The sequence below is a fragment of the Bombus huntii genome, chromosome 11 (genome assembly GCF_024542735.1).
Source record: "Bombus huntii isolate Logan2020A chromosome 11, iyBomHunt1.1, whole genome shotgun sequence".
Taxonomy (NCBI): Eukaryota; Metazoa; Arthropoda; class Insecta; order Hymenoptera; family Apidae; genus Bombus; species Bombus huntii.
The window spans coordinates 10,401,151-10,423,106 of NC_066248.1; the positions used below are offsets into that span (position 1 = coordinate 10,401,151).

Genomic DNA, 21,956 nt, shown 5'->3' on the forward strand with positions numbered 1-21,956 from the left:
AGATGAAGTCGCTTTTACATTTTTAGTTTAAACTCCCCATCCATTCTTATTTTATATTGGCTACTACAATAAGATTTTAAAATAAAGTGTTTTCATTTGGTATACCTGTAGCTGCTTATTTAGAGTCTGTTTAGTATAGAAGTCTATTTGATTGTCTACTTAAACGACCGTTTCAAACCCCAGGACCGTTCGAATGTAATTTTATGATCGCTCGTAAAATTACGATCAACCTTTTCCTCTCGAAACAAGTGGAATAGAACGTAACGGTCAGACGAATTTTCCGTCGAAGAATATGTCAAGAATGATAGTTTAAGCAAGGACACTTTAAACATGTTGGTCTACTTTCTTCAAAGCCACAAACGATGGTAAAACTTAAACGGTTTGTCCTCGATCGCTTTTACTAGGTCTGCAGTTTAACCATCGACAAGCGAATGGTGAATCACGAATTCTAAGAGATTCGATATTTTCGAACGATTCTTGGGGAATGGTAATGGGGGAGAGCGTAGATTTTCACTGCGATACGGTGTGTCGGAGGGAAAAAAAATGAAGAACTGACGCAATTACAGTAATCGACCATCGCTCATACGAAGGACCAAAGGCAACCTTTCATTAAATAAATTAACCGAACCTTGTTCATTCTCAACGAATTATATTAATTTTATATTTATTGTATTTTGTCTTTTATATGATTTTATATTCATACACTTGACAATGACTTAGTGCTCCATCAAAAAGTAATAATAATTCTTCTTTTCATTTGCGAATAATTGCAAAAGTTACACGGGACCTTTTAATAGAATTTTCTTCTGTTAAGTACCGTTGTTTGAAGAGCAATTTCATGTACACTGCTTTATAAAATCCCAGTTACTTCTGTAAATGCTTGATACAGTTAACGACATTCCTATTTCTTGAACACTTTTCCGACGTATAAAACCTCTATCCAAGAAATTGCCTGCGGAAACAGTTATCTAGTTATCTAGTACACGAGCAGCGTGCTCTGTCATTATCTTTTTTAAAGAAATTTCATCCTGCATACTTAATCGAACAAGTGGATTGACAAAGATCGACTAACGTATCGCACATGTATCTCGAAAATGTGACAACTCAAAATAATCCAGCATCGTTCATTAATTGGTGCATAAGAAGAAATTGAATATCCTTAGGAATTCTTTTAAATTTATGATAAATCCTTTTGGAAAATTCACAACGCTCATAGTTATTTATGTCAACGGTAATTACATAAACGGGGATCGGTTTCATTAGAAAGAAACTACGCATCAGTGAATTACTTTGTTTTCTCCTAAGCCTCCATCATAATGTCGTTTTTTACGATTTTTATGTAATATCAAGTAAAAAACATCGATTGATATAATTAATAGAATGTTATTCGACTGTGTTTATAATTATCGTAAACGATTAGATCGTTTGCATATTCGTATTAACTTGACATTCATGTTTTTTTCTCGCATTCCGAGATACGAACCATTCTATTATATGTTGCAATTTCCTTCCAATACTACCTAGTAATGACTTGCACTAGTTCGTAAACAGCCTGTCTTTTTTCATCGACTTCTGTACGCTCCAGAAAAATATTCGAACTGTAATATTTTCTGGAAATACCAATCAGTGGGTTTTACTTTCCTCATGTACAATATACAGGTTGATATACATTCTATATACAGGGTATTCACGTTCATATTAGTTCCCAACGTCTCTATCATAAACGATAAGCACGAGAAGAAAAATGAAAGAAGAAAAGTCGAATAGTTCAAAGTAAACGAAATGTTCGCATGTGCATTTTTGCAGTTGCACTATTTTTTAAAATTGAGACCTTTCTTTTTTTGCATACATCAGATCCTCTCATTATTCTACGAAAAAGAAGTATTAGGATAACATTGGTCGAAAACTGATTAGTTTAAGAAGTGCTTTAACTTTAATTTTGTAGAATTTATCATATGTAAGACAAAGAAAACGAAAATACAAGGGTACTACGTTGCGTCTTACCTTGCTCTTCGTATGATATTCTACAGAATTAAAGTTAAAGTATCTCTTAAACTAATCAATTTACCTGAATACTTTTTTGCACGGAACGACGAGAGCATTCAATATATGCTAAAACAAGGAAGATCATGTTAAAAAATAGTGCAGCTGCAAAATGCACATTTTTGTATATGTATTTTTTCGCTTGCGAGGAAGATATTGTCAATATGCAGTACATTTTAAATCATCCATCTTTTTCCTCTTTCAATTTTTCCTCATACTTATTGCTTACAAGAAAAACGTTGCAAACGAATAACACGAATTGCTTTACGTATAGACTCGTTAAATTACATGATTATTCAAATAGCATAATTAATTATCATATAATTCCGACGTACAGATGGATGATATTGTTATGTTAAATAGTATGGATAGCAGAATTCTTCAGACAGCGTTAAATAAATCAGGCTAGCAATTGCGAAAAAATCCTGGCGGTTACTCAAAAAAATATGTAGATCTGTTTATAACATTCGAGGAAAATATATCATTGTTTACGTTCTTATATAAAATACAACTTTATTTAGCATTAGATATGCAAACAATAACATCATTAACAAGTAACACTTTGGAACTCATTATTCATGGAATAAATATGCAGCAGTTAGCAGAGCCATTCTATAGCCAGCAGAATATAATAATGGCAATCGACCGCAGGAAAATATGATTAAGAATACGACCAGGAAAATTCTCACTTTGTAGATCGCTTTAGTTTGATTTTAACATTTAAATAAGACGATCATGAATGATAGTAATTGATACACACTGAGCTTCATAAACAGTCAAATATACGAATATTTCTCTATAAAAATGTAATACACAAGTTTAAGTATACAATACCTTTTCGCATTTCTTAGTACTAGCGAAATTATTAACCGCAAACTATTATGCCTTATTTATTTTCTATTATTAAGTATTCTTATCCGTCCTTTTTTATCATTATTAGAAATCATAAAATAAATACATTAGAAATAATTAATTTTTATTAGGTAATCGCGTCTCTGTTTTATTTTGAGTCCCGAATTTATTCAAAAAATATCTTATGACTCGCTCTTTATACAGATTAATGTCCTATTATTATTTGATACTGTCAAATATTAAGTAAATCATTTGTAAATAATTTATTTCTTAAATAAAATGCATTGAATGGACATCTTTCGACTCGTACTTTTCGCTCATTAGTATTTCAACATTTTACTCCTACATAGAATATATAGAAATTTATACATAGTACGAGAACGAAGAATTCATAGATTATCTTTCAAACCGTAATCTCATTACTTGTTCCTATCATGTGTTATAATCATCGTGGAAATAAATGGCATTTCGAATTGACGTTGGACAACCGCTAATAAATTCTCGTTCTAAAATCAAGAACCGTGGTAAATCTATTCTTTCAACCACAAATATCTCTGCCTCTCGCGTAATCGATATATATATACAGTTTTCATCATTATACAATTTCGTAATCCTTCTTGATTTGTATCTATTTTTTACGCAATTATTAAAACATCGACTGATTGATCCAAAGTGAGAGTTACCCATTATTATAATTATAACAACAATGATTTGAATGATTTATAATCATCTGTGATAGATTAAGTATTTTGTAATAGTTATTCATAATTTAGATGATTTACAACTGGTGGTGATATATGACGATTTAAAGTACCATGAACGGCGTGTAAGATCTGTAAAGGGGATAGCAGGCAATGAATGATGATCGTGATGATAATTATGCATATACGTAATAACTAATCTAATTTTACAACTACGACATTCTACCAGAATGCGTGCAATGATAAAGCGAAAAATAAAGTGGAAAAATATCCCGCAGCGATATTTACTACACACCGCTTCCTGCATATCGGAGCAGTCGCTCTTAATTTACTCGGTTAATTAAGAAAGAGATAGTTAGGCATAATATAGCCATAGTTAAGCGTTCAATCACAAACAGGCGAATAGCTTATCAACTCATCAATCTTCAGACTGATTCTAAATGTCTCGTTCTCATTAAAAGCATGCTGAAGTGCAAATCACGCGAGAAGTGTGAGTAAGGAAACAAAAGACTCTTAATTAAAGATCAGTGGATATCAAAGACAAGTCTGGTATGACTGTTGGTTACACTACGATTATGAACGTCTCGAGATGTATGTCACCAGTTCATCTTCTCGTCAGCCCGTCTCGTTTCTGTGTCACATGCTGCCTCAGAAAATGCAGAAACCGGTTTCCAACACGGTGCAGTCTGCTCGAATCGCGGCCGTCGTACTTTTGATTTCGAGTCTTCTTTTATCCGGGCACATTCCCTGAGAAACTTGCATATTAGTCGATAGTTTAATCGATTAATCGATTATTCGCTTGCATATTAGCGATGTGGTCATAGGCGGTCTTATATCGTGGGGTCTATAGGATGATTCATAGTTCATAGTAGTAGCGAAAGTCACATGATACTCTTTGTATTATATAATTGTTGGTAAATAATAAGTAGAAATAAGTATGGGATTATAGAAAGAAAAAATAATTTATAGTTGTAACTACGAATTTTAACTGACGTATTTTTCTTTATAAAAAACAAACTTTTCTGATTTTCCTGTTTAACGCATATGAGATAGTATAAACTATCCGATATAATAATATACCTCATAGTAATTATGAACTGCTACCCATCATTAAGGATAACGTTTGAAACGATAAACTTCATAATATGCTAAAATTCATTAATAAGAAACAATTGATAATAAGACCACAATTCGACCAAAACAATGGTCAAAATAATATAACGGTGTAATAACATTTGTTTTCGTCGTCAACAGACAAGTACGTACTCGACGCGAGGTTTACGCTAAAGAAGTAATCAATTTTGAATAGCAAGAAACGAAATTCATCACGATGTTTCAACAAGTTAAAAGACAAAACTTGTAACATCTATTACAATAATTTAATTCCTGGAACATTTTCAACACTTCCTACAAATAACATTCATGAAGCATGTAACGCATGTTGAAAACTGCATATAGCGGCACAGTGCCATTATTATTCCACGACATAGATACACATTAAAAACATCTACTACAAAATATGCATCGTTTGCATTCAGGTAGTGCACATTATTTGCATCGGAACGATTTTACATTTACAAACATTTATCTCTTGCAAGTTATACGAGTAAAATAATACGAGTAGCGACATGCTTAACGTTATCCCCATAAAATATGACTCATTTCGCAACATAGAATCGTCAGACGATATTTATTGCTGATTCAACTTTGACATATAGACCTCGATATTCGCTTGATAGAAAACAACCATCATACGTTCGTTCTAACGGAAACGGTGAAGTTACGCTTCGAAAATTTGCGGTCGCTAAACCAGAGAACGCGAAATGGAAATTCATAACCGCGACCCATACACGTTTCCCTTGTATTTGCCTCGCTTTTTTCCTTGCGTATCTCGCGCGCTCGGAATTATGCCAGCGCCACAGATCAGCTGACTTCTTACAAATAAGATCATTTTCGAAATAACGATCCTTGGTTATACATTTTGTGCATATTTAACTACTTGCTTTTAAGAATTGAGATCATGTAAGACTTAACTTTCTGCCTCGCGATGACCATGTTTCACGGCGTTTCGCGATTTATCTTCGCGGAGGTTTCGCAACCTCGTTCCGTGGACGCACAATATAATCTCTTGCAACGTTACGATCGACGACGATGATAAATACGCCTGCAAAACGTTGCGAAAATGTTATGAAGTCATCCTGGAAGTTTTGGAAATGTTCGAAAGGAAAGAAAGCGAGAATCTTGGAAGGAAAAGGAAAGTTTAAGGAGATCGAAAATCGGTTCGATTATTTGGCCCATTTAAGACATTCATTTTAAGAGGAATTTTAACCGATATAACATAGAACTCTGTGCAGATCAATTCCACAAATATCTTTGCTTATTCCACAAAAATTATTGTTTGAAATCTATCTTAAAATTTACAATTATTTGTATTTATTTCCTTGTAATTAAGAAACTTGCAGAAGTAAATTATTTATTTTTTTAGATATTGGGTACTAACCGTGCATTCGAATATTGGAATTGAAAAAGTAAAGGCGATCAGTTTGTCTTCTGAGAGATTCATGTTATGTTCTTCTGGATTTGACATTTTAACAGATTAATCACTCTGACGCGACTGTACAAAATTGCTAAAGGAAACATCTACATACACATTCCTATTCAATCAAGTAAACACGTTGACATCTTTCGTTTCATTTCTAGTCAAATCCCGATTGAACAACCGCATGACAATTGCGATCTCCCATATGATCCACGATCGTACGTTTTGCATATACGCATTTTGATGGAAGGAACGAAATTCCATGCACATAAACAACAACAGGCATGCTGCTGCAATATAGGTAATAAGTAAACAAAGAGACTTACCAACCAACTACTTACGTATACTCATTCTTATACTCATTGAATTAGGAAATAAATTGTTTAAAGTATCGAATTAAACGCCATACCTCAAGAGTCAAATTCTGTTCAAATTGTAATTCTTAGGTTTTAGAACGGTGATTGCATGAGAAATTTATCTATTAATTTAGAAGCATGCGGATATTGATAGACGAGTAAAAAATAATTGACTCTTCACAAACATTGTATTGTGTGTTAATGGGTTTCAATAGCAATCATTTTCAAGTGCGTTATTCAAAACATAAATAATCTAAGAAAAAAGTCATGAATATCATCAAAGAATTTACATCCGTGGATTATACTCGAGTAAATTAATTAGCCAATCGATCTATTAACATACTGAGATATATACATACTAGATTGATAATCAGTTGTATACACTGTAAATATACATAATAAGTATGTTTTAATATAAAAGTAAATCAAACTCGATTGAGACACTCGTCTTTTGATAATCGTTTCGAAAAGTCCAAAATTGAAAGACCAAAGCACGACGAATATAAAAAGAAGTAATGCACAACGGTTAAAAATGAACCAATGTCGACTCATTTTTAAAAAGTGTAAATTTATCAAACAAAAAGGAATTTAAATTAATGTAATGGCGCGTTGTTGAAAATTCGGTTCAAAAATCAGGCAATGTCAAAAGGCTTTTGCAAACTCTTTGAAGTTTCACCTCCTATTCTTGGAAAGTGAATATTAATAATAAAAAAAAAAAGTTTCAATCGATCAAGTGACGCATTGCTCCTGAAACTATGTCCGCTACGCTTTCTTCTTGTCAGCTATTTTTATTTTTATCGGTATCGCGCGAGCGAAAAAGGATTGCAAGAACGCGAGCAACCATTTTCGTTGCCATTGGCAGTGAAGCAGGAACATAAGTAATACGATAGTTCTCTATACGAAATTTGTGAAATTGTTACGCGAGCAGTCGCGTTCGATCTGCGCGAAAGTAGGAAGTAGATAGGATAAATTTATTGGATTTCATTACCTGGGATCGGTATGTCTGACTTAACTTATACAAAGACAACCTGTACTTCGTACACCTACATATATATTGCGTCTATAATGAAATTGAAATCTAATTAAAGAGATAAAATTGCAATTTCGGTTTGCGAAAGGCAACTTAAGTTTGATTCAATATGACGAAATTTCTAGAATCGATTAATTAAAAGTTAGGTAGGAATTATCATTAGCAGGAACAAAAGTAGGTGTGCATTTCCTACATCCTTCCCTTTCCTCCTTTTCTATCTTATAACCTTCTCCTTACTCCTCCTTTCCTGTCACATTTCTTTTTTATAGATATTCTTTATAGATATAGAGATTCCTCAAGTCCACCAAAACATGCACATAATTTGGATATTATTATAAACATACACACTACATACATATGTGCTTTTGTGAATATAAAGTATCTTTATATATCTCAAGAAAGGCAACAAAATGAGTAGAAATTTCTACTCATCAACAGCTTATATGTACAATATATCTAATTTAAAAATACTTATGAAAAGATTTTGCACGTATCTACTATAGTCAACGAACTATTAGCTTGACGATCTATATTTAACGCTGGCATTCAAGTATTCTCTGACACATGTAGTCCTATATTTACATTCCTATATTACAATTCTGTATGTTTTAGATGCAATCAAAAAGACCTGCTCTATATTCGTTGAAAAGATAATTAAATAATACATAATTGACGAGTGCGTGAAAAGTATTAGTCAGGTCGATAATATAAAATTAGTTCCATAAGCTCGTTTCAATGAATAAAGTGAGTAAAGAAAGGCCTCCCTCTAATGTCAGTTATTGCCTATGTTCCTGTTTTTGCTCTCTTTCACTTCTTCGAATCTTTACTCGTTCATTACGTTAATCGATGCAGAAGTGAAATTTCTCATTTAATCTATATCCTTCGGTCTATTAAGGAAATTGACTCATTTTGCGGAAACGACGCAACGATATTAAAATCATATGGAATTTCTAAATAATTATACGATCGTGATTCAAGAGTCAAAAATAAAAAATAAAAAAGGCGATGGTGAAAATGGAGAATAATTTTTACAAGCCACACTTGAATAATAATTTGAAAATTTAAAGTGCTGAGCATGTCAATAACATATTTAATGTACTGCTTTGTAATTTCGCTTGCAATGTTTTTACCCATGAAATATTAAACGCTGCTATTTTATGTCCCCTCTTTAAGTCACTTTGCTTCCATTTTTCTTGTAAAATGAACCAGAGGGAATGCTTATAATAGCACGCATAGTTATCGAACAGCTTTAAGAGGAAATGGCAAGAATTACTTCAATACAAATCGTGTTGCCAGTCATGTAATACTTCGCGTTCATTGGAAAGTGCGAAATGTGAAATCATAACCTAAACCTGTTAAGCGTTTACACGGTTCTCACCTTATTCTCATTTCCGTCTGAAAAGAGTTACGCGCAATTTATATATATTTTGCCATAAAAGATATTTTTGCACGAGAATATTAGTCGCTTGTAAACGAACATTCTGAACAGCATGGAAAATTTTCAGAGTGGTAGATGTTATTCCATTCCTCTTCGACAGGATCAAAAAAGGTTCGTTGAGAATGCAACTGGAGTGAAATCTATAATGAATGCAAAGATTCCGTACACGAAAAAGAATACGAGAATTGAAAGTTAAACAAAAAAAACCTTTCGAGACTGCTTACGACGCTCATACTTATATTAGAGCGGTATAAAAATACTGTTTAAAGAGTAAAGCGAGAAACTTAAAGATTATGACATTCTCGATTTCACGTGACAAGGTCAAGATCTTAACTGGCACTTTCTAAATGAAACTTAACGACAATTATGTATGCGTATTTTTCACAAGGAAATTTAAGAAGGCAATGTTTATAATCGTCATTTTTCTCTGTACTACGATTTATGAAGTTGAGCTTCTCAGTGTAAATATAAGTCAGTCCACCGCTATTTCCCATAAAATAGCAATCTATGTTCATTATTACAAAAAGTTGATTGCACCTTTTCAAGTTACGAAAACGTATCGTGATAGAGAATAGAGATTGTTATAACTCAATTAATTATAAAAGTAAAGATTTAGATGAAACCTATGAAACTAAAACTTTTAGATGATACATTTAAAAGTTAGAATACATAACTGCGAGAATTCAGATTCTCAAAGCGATACGAAATACTTAATATATGTTCATGTAATAAAATGGAAAATTTCATACAGAGTTATTTTATCGTGACATGTGTATTGCTTCCTGTTTCGTAATGCGTATATACTCGTCGTGACAACGCGTGAGAACAAATCGTTTGTCCTCATCCAACCTAGCTAAAACCTCAAGAATTCAATTATCCCTCTTTGATCAAAATCTCGTTATTAGAAACAAAACGAAACATAAGGTCAAGGAATATTACAATATGCGAACGAGGAGGAAGCATTGACCTCTTCTAAATGTGTTCTTGCATTTTCGTGCTTACGTAACTCTCGTGATATACATATATCCCTACAATACAACCTGCATGATTCGCACGGCCTTGATGAATGTACTTGCACGCACGCATTTTTCTCTCGAATGACATGTTTCGAAGAAGGTCCGTTTGCAACACGTCCGAATGAAATGGAAAGTAATTTGACTGGATCAACGAGCCTACCTGGTTCACCGCGGAGAACCACCGGTGACACGAACGGACAACAGTACCATGTCTTTCCGGTTTATACGCGGAAATTCTTGGCAATATCGTGCTGGTTCGAGATCGTACCGAGTTCGAGCGCCGAGATGCGAGAGACAACCCCGGAACCAACTGTAAACAAGTCCCAAGGCTTCGTTATGTATCACTGTCTACAGGTTAGAGTGAAATTGCAACGTGTGACGCGTAACTAGATTTCTAGTTAGAACTCTGGTCGTTCACCTGTGGAGAATTGTCTAGAGGAAACGAAGAAAGACGAGGAACCGACGTTCTAGGAAACAGAGATACCAGCCGATCAAGTGGAAAGGAACTTTACTGGATTACGATCTTCGTAGAATCTAGTGTATCTAACCTGATTTGTAAAACTAGAACTAAGTGAAATCGCAATGTAGATTGCACAATTTAAAATATTACATCTTGAATTTTCGCGAATATGGAATAAGATGAACATTTTTTTAATTAAATCTTATAGATGAAATTTGAAGATTTACTATTTGAGGATATAAGAAAGATTTAAAAAATCGATGAGAAATCAAAAATGTATAAAGGACAAGTGTGTTTTAATGTTTGCAAGGAACGACGGCGAAAGAACTCAATGTCTGAGCTCATTCTAAAATTTCGTTCTCACTGGCATCGTATGCTGGCTGATATCAATTTCTTAGTAACGGAATTACAAAGATAAGTGACCGATGAAACGTACAGAAAACCGGTCGGCACATCGCAGGAAACCACATCAAATGCAATCATGACAGGGAGAAAGACCGGTTGAGGAATTACAGTAGGGTAGCAAGTAAACATAAATCGAGAGAACCTCCCAAGGACATTTCTGCCATGGAAATCAAGATATCACCGATTGATCATTGACCGTTCATTTCTAATGTCTCCTTTCGCAATTTTATTCCATACTTATCAAAATCATAAAGATCTAATCTAGAAATCGTATGAAGCTAACGATTATACTACCAAAGCAGGTGTGACACCTATAATACAACTTTCCTTTTTTCTTTTTTTTTTTGAAAATACGTAATTACGGAGATTGCGCGCTTCCCCCTCCCCCTCAAAAGTATGAAACTTTCATCCTCTTTAGAACTCTAATAAAGACTTTTACATATAAGCAAAATTTCAGAATTATTCAAAACTTTGAAATATAAGTAAAGAAATTATTATCGTGATCTTCGATCTTTAAAATATAATTAATAGAGTAGAAAGTCCCAAGTACAAAAGAGATTGCAAATGTACATCCTCTTACCGAAAATGAATTAGTTCACAGACAATCGTATGACGATTCACGTCACAGCACCACCATCTACCTACGTATTTATTTACGATCAACTTAGAGGGAGTGTACTCAGAATTGGTTTTCCTTTCAAACTTTAAACACCACCCGGTTGTCGCAGACAAACGATCGATTACAGTAGCCTGGAAAAATTGCAACGCAGATCGGCGCACGTCGGATCGATGTATGCGCGTTGGTGAATTAGGGGATACCGCGACGACCCTCGATCTCGCGTGATCCGACGTTCCTTATGGACTGAGAGGGCCGATTCGATCGTACCACGCTGCCGCTACTTTCTACCAACTTGGGAGTAGGAAAAGCTGCCAGAAGGGGGATATCAAACGATAAACCTGGATACAGACGAATTGGAGGGGCAAGTTGTTTTTTCGTACAAATTTCGTGGTGACCTTTGCGCTCTTTTGTTAAGGATTCAATCCTGCTACAACGCAAGAGATACAGTGTCGATTACAGAAAACCGTTAGAATAAGTCGTGACTTCTTGACTTCTTCCTGTTCATAAAGACAAAAGACTCAAGATTAACGTTGAACTAGTTTCTGAGAGTAATTTGAAATAATCTCAAGTGGTAAATTGAATGGAAGACAGTGAATGATTTAGCAATTTGAATTGAACGTTTCAAATAACATGAAAGAGATGCATACCTGTCTATAAAACAAGGGGAAATAATGAACGTTTATTTGGCTGATTCCGAATTTATTTCTAAGGTTCGGTGTTGTGATATATTCGTGGATGAAATAAGTGTAATACTAGAACTCAAATTTCGAAAAAATCAATTCCAAACACGAATAAACGAATAAATACGAGAATGTAAGTAAAAAAGATACTTACACAACAGACCTTGTGAAATAACTAAACGAAAAAATTCGCTACTCGAATTCGCTAATAGAATTTCCTGACACGGAGTGTGCATAGATATACCATATATAGATATGCAGATTCTTTAGGTCGATCAAGATCAAGATCACTAGATCAAGGTCGATCAATTTTGGTCCATACGAATTTTCACATTAAGAGACAGCTTTTTCTATCTTTCAGTAATGAAAGTTGCGACCTTGATATAAATGATCCATCAAACATCTTGGATCAGGCATCTTGTCAATACGATTTGTCTCATAATTGTTTGACTGTCATCAGCTACTACATTGACTACTTTTGTACGACTCTAAGTACCTTAACATCTCAACACTCGCTTACTCTTACACAATAAACACTTACAATCTCTCTACATTTCTTCAATAACATGGAAATCACAGGGATATGATTACGCGAGACGATTGAAATCGTTTGGAAACGATTATACAAACACTCAAAGCGATTGAGTGGCACGAAAGGTCGTTATTTTTATAAAATGAAACCTGAGAAAAGCGTTGTTCATCCATCGTACTTTCGACGTTCGTGTTCTTTTCGAACCTTGATCGATGTCCACGCGCTCGAGAGAAAGGGCGACAGAAAGACATCCACGAATGCTTCATTAAGGCCAACAGAAAAATCGTAAAACATAAATATTTCGAATGCTCTATCATTCCTGATGAAATTTACATGACAAAAAGTAGAAGCAAAAAATGAAAAAGCAACCAAAAAGTAGGAAGACATTACTGACAGTAGTGACAACAATTACCTACGCGTCGATAATTCAACCGCCCAGAAGCTGATCAATTCCATTTTCAAAAAAAATCATAATTTGAGTATCAGAATATGTGAATAGTGTTTAATTTTTTTAAGAAAGCAAACGATTAATTTGTTGATTAGTGCGACTCAATTATCCATGGTATAAACTTATTGTTAATTTCATAGATCATTACGTTAGCATTAATAGACAGAATTCATTGAAACTGCAACAATATTTTCAATTAAAAATTAAGAACTACTCGTCGAACTGAATGATCGTCGAGGTGTTGCACTTCCATTTTTACTTTTTCATGTGTGCTCACGAAATAGAAAAACTGTATAGGAAAACGCGATTTCGAAATAGAACCGTTTTCTTTTTCAAACGTTAATGCTTTTAGACCGATCGAAAGGCAGGCCACTTTACTTTTACCGATATTTATGCGCTTTCATGCTACGTGAACATCGAATATGGATCATCGCGATCACATAAAATATTCTACGATAAAAATGTCAAATCGTTTCTATCTCTCTTGATGAAACGATTTGACATTTAACGATGAAACGATTGTGGTATAAACGGAGGAAGGTTAAAAAACAATCATCTGTTCTCGTTCTTTTTATCAATACTTAAAAATCTGTATTTCTGGCAGCCTAGCTTAAATAATAACATAGCGTTGCTGATAAACAAGCGCAAAGATATGATGACCTCTATCACTTCTCACTTTTATCAATTTTGGACAACCAAGAACACAATAACAGAAGTGTAGATGCATAATGTAGATACCAGTAACGACATAACTTAACCATTTGAGTCCCAAGCAGCGCGATCGCGCTGTTCACATTTTGCTACGGATGACTGACAGTAATTTGTATTTCATCGTTATATTATCAATAATTTTTATTGAACAAAACTTAAAATATTTATAAACTAATAGTACGCATATATAATAATATAAATGTATTTCATAAAGTAATAAATACCACGAGCTCTATTGTGCCGCTTGTTTCTTTTCGCAATCGATTAAGACAAGTGCTATCGCGCTATTCGGAATTTTTCGACCCTGTCTTTTCAGTGGCCCCTGGGATTCATACGATTAACTGAATTCTAAAAAGGAATAAAAGAAGAATTTTCATCATCTCCATCAGTTCTCGTCAATTTAAAACAAAATTTTGCAAATAAAAATTCATTAATAAAAATGTATCACGAACGATGGGCGCATCAATGATGCCATAAATTGATTCTAAAAAAACAAAACCGAAGACGTGATCATCTCCAGCAGTTTTCACCTGCACTAACTTTTAGAAAATTCTACAGATTAAACTATCATTAACAAGAATGTATCGTGAATGAGACAGGCATCGATAATAACATAGATTAACCGAATTTCCTTGATAAAGCTCTTAATTTTTCAATTACAAAGAAGAAAAGACTGCCATAGCTACTTCGTAATTATTAATTTCGAATCTTTCCTCGTGCCTGATTTTTCAATCGCGCATTGCTGACACTGCAAAACAGTCGAAAGCTATTAATCAGTAAGAACATATATGGTTATAAATGGTACAAACTAAACAAGACACCAAGGCGTCCCAAATCTTTCTCCTTAAATGTATTGCCTAGAGCCTAAAGTAGCGAACGTGATATTTCAAGCGAAGAGAAAATGTTAATACCCTCACGCATAGTTAAGCGGATGGACAATTGCGCGGTGAAGTCGCGTACGTCGTATATCGAGATTGGTCAAGATGGACTTTTAGAAAAAAATCGGCGCGGGCAATCAGTCACGCGTGCAATCGTACACGTTCGAAGCGAGCTTCTTAGTCATTTTCTGCGACGCAGCGCGACGGTTCGTAACGCATGTTGCAATTTCGTCGAGTCGTCGAGTCGTCCAGTCGTCCAGTCGTCGAATCATGGAGTCGTCGAATTTTCGTCGAGTCCGTCGGGACACAGAATAGCGAAGCTGGAAGAAAACGAGCCAACGGAGAGGAAAGAGGCAGAGGGACCGAGTGTATTTAGCAAGAGATTTACAGATGCCTCCGATGATCGGCTCCCCATTCGATTTTGCAATCGGCCGTTGCGTCGAACAGGCAACTATTGCAAATACGGGTGCGCGCCTGCGCGCTGTCTTCAATTAATATTAGTAATCTCGTAGAAAGGAGCACCGAGTGTCGAAAGATGAACCGAAGACGCGGTTCTGTTACGTAGCACTCTGGTCTCCGTTACTTGCTTTGATTTGTGGTTCACATGTTCACATGTTGTTATGACATGTGTTTTACAATCGTGTATCCGGATGTTAAATTAGTTTTAAAAAATGGTTTTTAGAAAGATAGTTGAAAGTTATAAGTAAGATAGCTTTCAATAATTAAAACAAATATCATTTGCTTGAAAAGTTTGGAAACGGCAAAAAAAATGGTGTCAAAGTCTACTATAATAGATGCAAAATAGGACAAATTCTTTTTGTAATTGCCTTAAAATTCTTTTAGATACATGTAAATAAAATTATTGAAATTAAAAAACAGATATTAATTTCGGTTCTGATATTGTGGTAGAAGAATTTTTTAATATCTGAATATTTTAACATTTGCCTAATTTCCCTTGCAAGATGGAAGTAGAAATATAAATTAAAAATAGAAATGTGATATAATTTGCAGTAGAAATTAGCGTAGTTTGCAATCGAAATAATCGGATCATTCGAATCATCTATGGGATTAATCTTATGAAAATGTTTTTATAGACTCGAAAGCATTCTAGAAAGAAATAAATTGAGAGATGAAAAATTTCAGGTAGATTTTGCGAAATTCACCAGCTCGATCGAAATAAGAATCCGATATTTTAGTTTACGGACTTAGAGATTGCTGTCAGAACAGATATAAAGTGGCGGAGTCATCGTATTATGATGTAAAATCGGTAATTTCCAAAAATAAAAGTCTTGGACAAATTTGCATATTGTGAAATTCACGCGGAGAATATTCAATGCAAATCGCAACAACGACGATTGATGGTTCCATGGAAAATTTTATATGAAATGTTTTAAACAATTAAAAGGCCACTTAAATGTTTCCACAATTAACGAGAAGAGCTATAAACCGTACATATTAATTAATTATTCGTTAAACGAATGCTACTTTCAAGAAGCATGTTAATTTGTAAATATTCGGCAATCGCCCAGGATAATGTTTAAAATGTATAATAAATTTTTAATTTTACAACAAATATTTAAATGAGGAGGAAATCAACACGAATTGAATAAAAATGTTCTTAATAGCGGCGTCTGAGTGCGACTTGCAGATCCATGAAACATCCGCGATGTGTAACTGCTGAAAATGTCAAAATGTCAGTTTTGAGGAAAGTATACGTAAATCGCGATAAATCATGATTGTATCTTATAGATGGTATGCAGTTTTAATAGTTTCCGATTTACCATTATAATAGCGTAAATGCTAACAAACCTCGGAGATTCTCAGAAATCAGACACTTTTATACAAACGATCGATGCTTTTTCAATAGAGTCGTTAACTTTTAACCTTATGAATATTTCCACATGTTACTGGGGCTTATTATTGCATCGAATCAAGTGATTATATTTTATGTTTTTGTACGGATACATATAGGAAACCAAATAAGCGCTAGTTTATATTCTTGGTGATATTTGTGGAGAGTTTTGCATTTCATTTCATTCACAACAGATAATGTTTGCTTAAACCTAAACGTATAAATTATACATAATCAAAGCGAATTGCATAAGAACTGGAATAAGAAAAAGATGATTTACGAAAACGAACTGAAAGAATAACTAATTAACACGAAAACATTGAGATAAAAAAACTCGCTGCGGTTCTTCCCCTTAGTCATATCTTCTATATAATGAAAAAAAGAGAAAAAGAAAAGCAATTACATTATTGCGAAAAATAAACAGAGAAGTGTTATTCAAATCTATGCAATTTTCTGAATTAATCGAAGTATTCCTTCCATACATTTGATGCAACTATCCCTTTGTCTATTCAAATGAAAATTACTTAACGATATGGTCTGCAGATTTCTCCAGGTTCATTGTTCATCCGATACAATAACACGGCACAAAGAATATCAAAAGTACATGGAAACAAGTTACGGTAAGGAGCACTTGTTTTGCTATTATTCCAAATGAAAGCTGTGTACAATTTATCATTGTCATTACATACACATTTGCATTTATTTGTATTGTAACATACAATTGCAGCAGATTCTCCCCAAAGAAAGAAGTTGCTTCACGAAACTGATATTTATCTCAGGTATTTCCTTGAAAAATATCCATATGACGTAATATTTACCCAGTAACGTAAAAAATCAACGAACAATATTGACAGATTGCTCTGGAATAACTATTATGAAGGAAAGGGATAATCAAAGTTAAAACGACAACTTGCTTTATCATTGAAGAATTATTAACTCTAAGTTTCTAATAGGGACTCGTTAACATATAATTATACACGAGTCTTTCTTATACGTTCTTTTTAAACGATGGAAGGAACACTGTGAAATGTAATATAAATAATACAGGTAGCGTTTATAAACTTTAGAAAAAGTATAATGTATTAACAGATTTCATAAAGTAATATTTTATTTAATGAATATATTATGGTTATATATTTTCGATAAGTATATTACAAGTATTTCATAAGTATATTTTACATTAATAATATTACAGATAGTAGCCGATTTTTTGTAATCTATAATACATTTTCTTTTTTGCTCGCCAACATGAAAAAGTGACTAATCTCCAATTGACTCGTAATTAGACACATTATATAGTAAAGTCTTCGGACGGCGTGGGATTTCTATCTACTGTGACTATAAAATATGCCCCAATTTACAAATTGTTCGCGATATTTCTCTCTCTCTCTCTCTCTCTCTCTCTCTCTCTCTCTGCTGTTTCTAGAAAACAGGTTTCTTATCGAAATGGAGTAAGTGCGTGGCGACATGTACATTTCCACACATTGCATCTCCGGACGCGAGAGAGTTGCAGTTTGACAGGCGCTCGATTTTGAAACTTACAATAAAATCAGTTTTACTAGAGACTTATCTATTGTTGACACGCTCTTAAAGTGTTCAATTTAATTACCATCAAAATTATTTTCCTTTCTTAAAAAATTCTGATGATACAAAACAAAATTATACATAAAAAATGCTAAAGTTTTACTAGGAAGAGGAACATTTTTTTGACAATTTTTATCAAACAACTCCCTTACAATCCACGAAGATCCACATTATACGCGCCCTTTATTTTTCATCGATATATTATATTTTACGCTCCTGTTTGCTTTATCTCTTTTTAAGTTTTTTGTTACAACGCTATTTTATGGACATCATTTTATAAAATCTTCCATTTTCCTTGTTAATTATGCAACGTGTCAAGTTATTCATCTGAAGACCAGCTACGATTGAGAAAAAAGGGAATTTGTTTCTTACAAATGTCATCACATATAATATCAATTAACTGAGAAAAAGCGAACTTGAATCTTCAACGTGATAAACAATGAATAAATATATACCGTGACTTTTTACATAATAAATCAATGGGAAGATTCTATGTAGATACTCTACAGCAACAGCTATTTTCAAAGAAGACAATACGAAGATCACAAATCTTCCAAAGTTGACGTAATCAAGTCATAAATCTAATTGTGACCGATCGTCTGCCATCTCTCTGGAACACATACGGATTTCCATCGCGTCCAGTCGTATTACCAGTTTTAAATTGGCGAAATCTCGATTGTATTCCCTCGACGAAAAATAACAGAAGAATATTGAAATCATGCAGAAACTGCAAACTGCCTACGCTTTACAAATAAAGTGAGCAATGGAGGGACGAAGCAATTCTTTTTTGATAAATTTTATATGTAAATTAAATATTAAATATGTAAATCTCCACGCCTTCGATTAGCTGCGATAAAAAATGAATTTATTATTAAATTATACAATAGCAATAACGGCACAATCAATGTGTAACGGAAGAAAATCGCTAACAAAATATCGATAATTAGAAACGTTTCTTTAATGTTACAACTATCAAATCCGTCAGAATGATGGTTTTCAGACTTTCCTTTTTTATAATTACTGAAAACATTCAGAAATATTTAGGTGAAAGGAAATATTTAGATTCGTGTTTCAGACTGATAGCTCTAGTGTTAATTATAACATTCAATGATAACAGAGAGTATATATCTACATAACGACGCAACAAATAAGTGAAACATTATGTACAAAAAACGATGAGGATGAAAAATATACGTAGTCAGCATATGACTTTATACATTACGCTGGATAGAAAAATAATGAAATTAATTTTTAACTGTCACTATGTCTTTTCCACCTAAAACAAACAGTCATACACCAGATTTGTCTTTCTACCATGCATTTTATGATTAGTCATAGTCCAATTGAATTCAAATGCAGTAACAAGAGAACAAGTTATTAACGAAAGGATGATTATTAATCTAATTTCCTAATGTAAAAAACAAAAGAAAAAATTTTCTTGGCTGATAAAATAATGAAAAATTTATTAGATCTTACACATCACAAAAAATACAAAGAAAGGATAAGGAACCAACTGGTTTTTAGAAACTTCATCATTTTTTATAACATGTCTAAAATTCTTTAAACGGGTTTGGGCAGCAACTACGCAGTTACATAATCAACGACTAGAACGCGAACCCGTTTAAACAGTCGGTTCGAGTTACAGTGTCGTATATGTAATCACCGTAAAAAAGAAGCAACAAAACTGCTGCAAGAAACTTGACCTTGATCTTTAACCGGAATACAAGTCACCATATTCAACGTTAGATATCTCCCAAAAACAAAAGACACGCAAAAAGCTCACAAATTTCAATATCGAATGTTCTACATATTTTTAAAAATATTCGGAGCAAACCTTGACTTTAAACGTATGATATGGGTAAATTGTAATTAGCGGCAGGTCACGAAACGTGCTTCAGAAACTCGTGCGCGTCGTAAACTCAACATCGAGTGAAAATGATACATCAGATCGTGGAAATCTCCTCGCCAACTCCTATTTTAATGCGAACGTGAGTAGCCTGGAAATTGTGCAGATTCGGATAATCGAGCTTTGCTGTATTTTATCCTCATGAATTACAAAATTTCCAGTAAACAACTTGTTCCGACATACGTCTAATTTTAAATATAAACGATCCTTACCGGTCTCTTAATACTCTAAAACTCGCTGCGGATAGCTCAATGAGATCTTCCTTTCGATGTGAACATCGATACTCTAATGTTCGCACTTGTGTATTAGTATCGATGTGAAGGTCGACATTCTAATAAACATACTTACGTGTTATTATCAAAAAATTCTACCTTTTTTTCACTTATTGGAATTTTGAAAATGAAAATTTCCTTTAGGAAATCCGGCAAATTCTTTGCTGACATGGTTATTGAAATTTTCTAGATATCTAATTGTCTAGATGTAACTTTGAACTGTGATTCTTTGTGTTTTATGTCGTATGACACTGTAGACACGTTGAGATGAAAATTAAATGCATGGTAGCACGAAAAAATTATTTACTTGTTGGCATTGTGATGAGTAGTGTGTCTCTTTCAAGAACATCTGGTAACTTCAACGCACGCATAAGGTATGTAATACCGCTGGCTCGTGTATGAAGCGCTCCTTTCACAATATTATGTTGCTTGATCTTTTGAATATTGCTTAATTTTTTAAGTACGTATAGCAGTATGAAGTAACAAAGAACACGAGGACACGAATGATGTTCAATTTTCTGACGTATATACAATTAGGAATATAGCATAAAATAGTTGCGCCATGTAGTGGGTTGACTTTAAGTAGCACCGAAACGAATACAAGTAAAATTTAAAAATCGAGCAAATATCAAGTTCTTGAAAATTCAACTAATTAATTTTTTTATTTAATTTATTTGTTTCATTTATGTATTTATTTATTTATCTATTTATTTCTCTATTTATTTATTTATCTATTTATTTATTTATTTATTTATTTATTTATTTATGTATCTATGCATTTATTTATTTATTTATTTATTTATTATTAGATAGATTATTCATTTATTTATTAATTAAGTATCAGTTCCATCTCATCGCTAGTGTTTGTAATTGTTGCTGAGCTTCATACTATCCAACAACTGATTATTGTATATTAATCGGCCATTATTTTGTAGAACTTATATTTTGTATCGAATACGTATGTCGATTATAAAATTTTAATATACAGGGTGGTTGGTAACTGCTGGTACAAGCGGAAAGGGGGTGATTTTACGCGAAAAAAGAAGTCGAAAATATGCAATAAAAATTTTTCATTTGAGGCTTTGTTTTCGAGAAAATAGACTTTGAATTTTCGCTCGGTACGCGTGCACTTTATCACGCCTCGTTATAACGGATCTCACTGTAGATCGTTGTCTCGATGGAAAAATTTAAAAAAAAAATAAAAATTTTTATTGTATATTTTCGACTTCTTTTTTCGCGTAGAATCACCCCCTTTCCGCTTGTACCACCAGTTACCAACCACCCTGTATATCATCTCATACCTAACGTAAATGGCATGAAATCGTGGCCTACTTACTCCACCTGATTAATTCACATCGTTCTATTGTTCAGTCAAAGTACAACTATGAAACTAATAGTTTCATGTACCCCGTTTATGTAGTTGCAATATTTCTCGTATAGATGATACAAAATTACAATGATAAGCATCTATATACGTTAACCTCGTCGTTCATACATAAATAAAAACGTGAACCTTCCATGATTATGTAGTCATACTAACCTTATTTTTTCCCTAATTGTGCCATGTACTTCCTGTAAGCATAAAAGCAGGTGACGTAGAACTGACGATTTGTTTCTAAAAAAAACTAAAGAAC

The 21,956-nt window shown here is 33.5% G+C and overlaps 1 protein-coding gene across 10 annotated transcripts in view; it reads right to left on the minus strand.

Moving 5' to 3' along the window:
• The window catches only part of LOC126871170 (elongation of very long chain fatty acids protein AAEL008004-like), a 50,439-nt gene that overhangs the window by 3,669 nt on the left and 24,814 nt on the right, over window positions 1–21,956 (minus strand). For 3 of the 10 annotated variants that reach the window (XM_050629649.1, XM_050629652.1, XM_050629654.1), the window contains one exon: window positions 4,197–5,760. The exons of 2 other annotated variants lie outside the window; for them this stretch is intronic. The gene's annotated coding sequence lies outside the window, so the exon portion shown is untranslated. Of the gene's footprint in view, window positions 1–4,162; window positions 5,761–21,862; window positions 21,948–21,956 lie in introns of all 10 variants that reach the window. 5 more of the 10 variants (XM_050629651.1, XM_050629656.1, XM_050629653.1 and 2 more) reach the window with 4 other exon arrangements.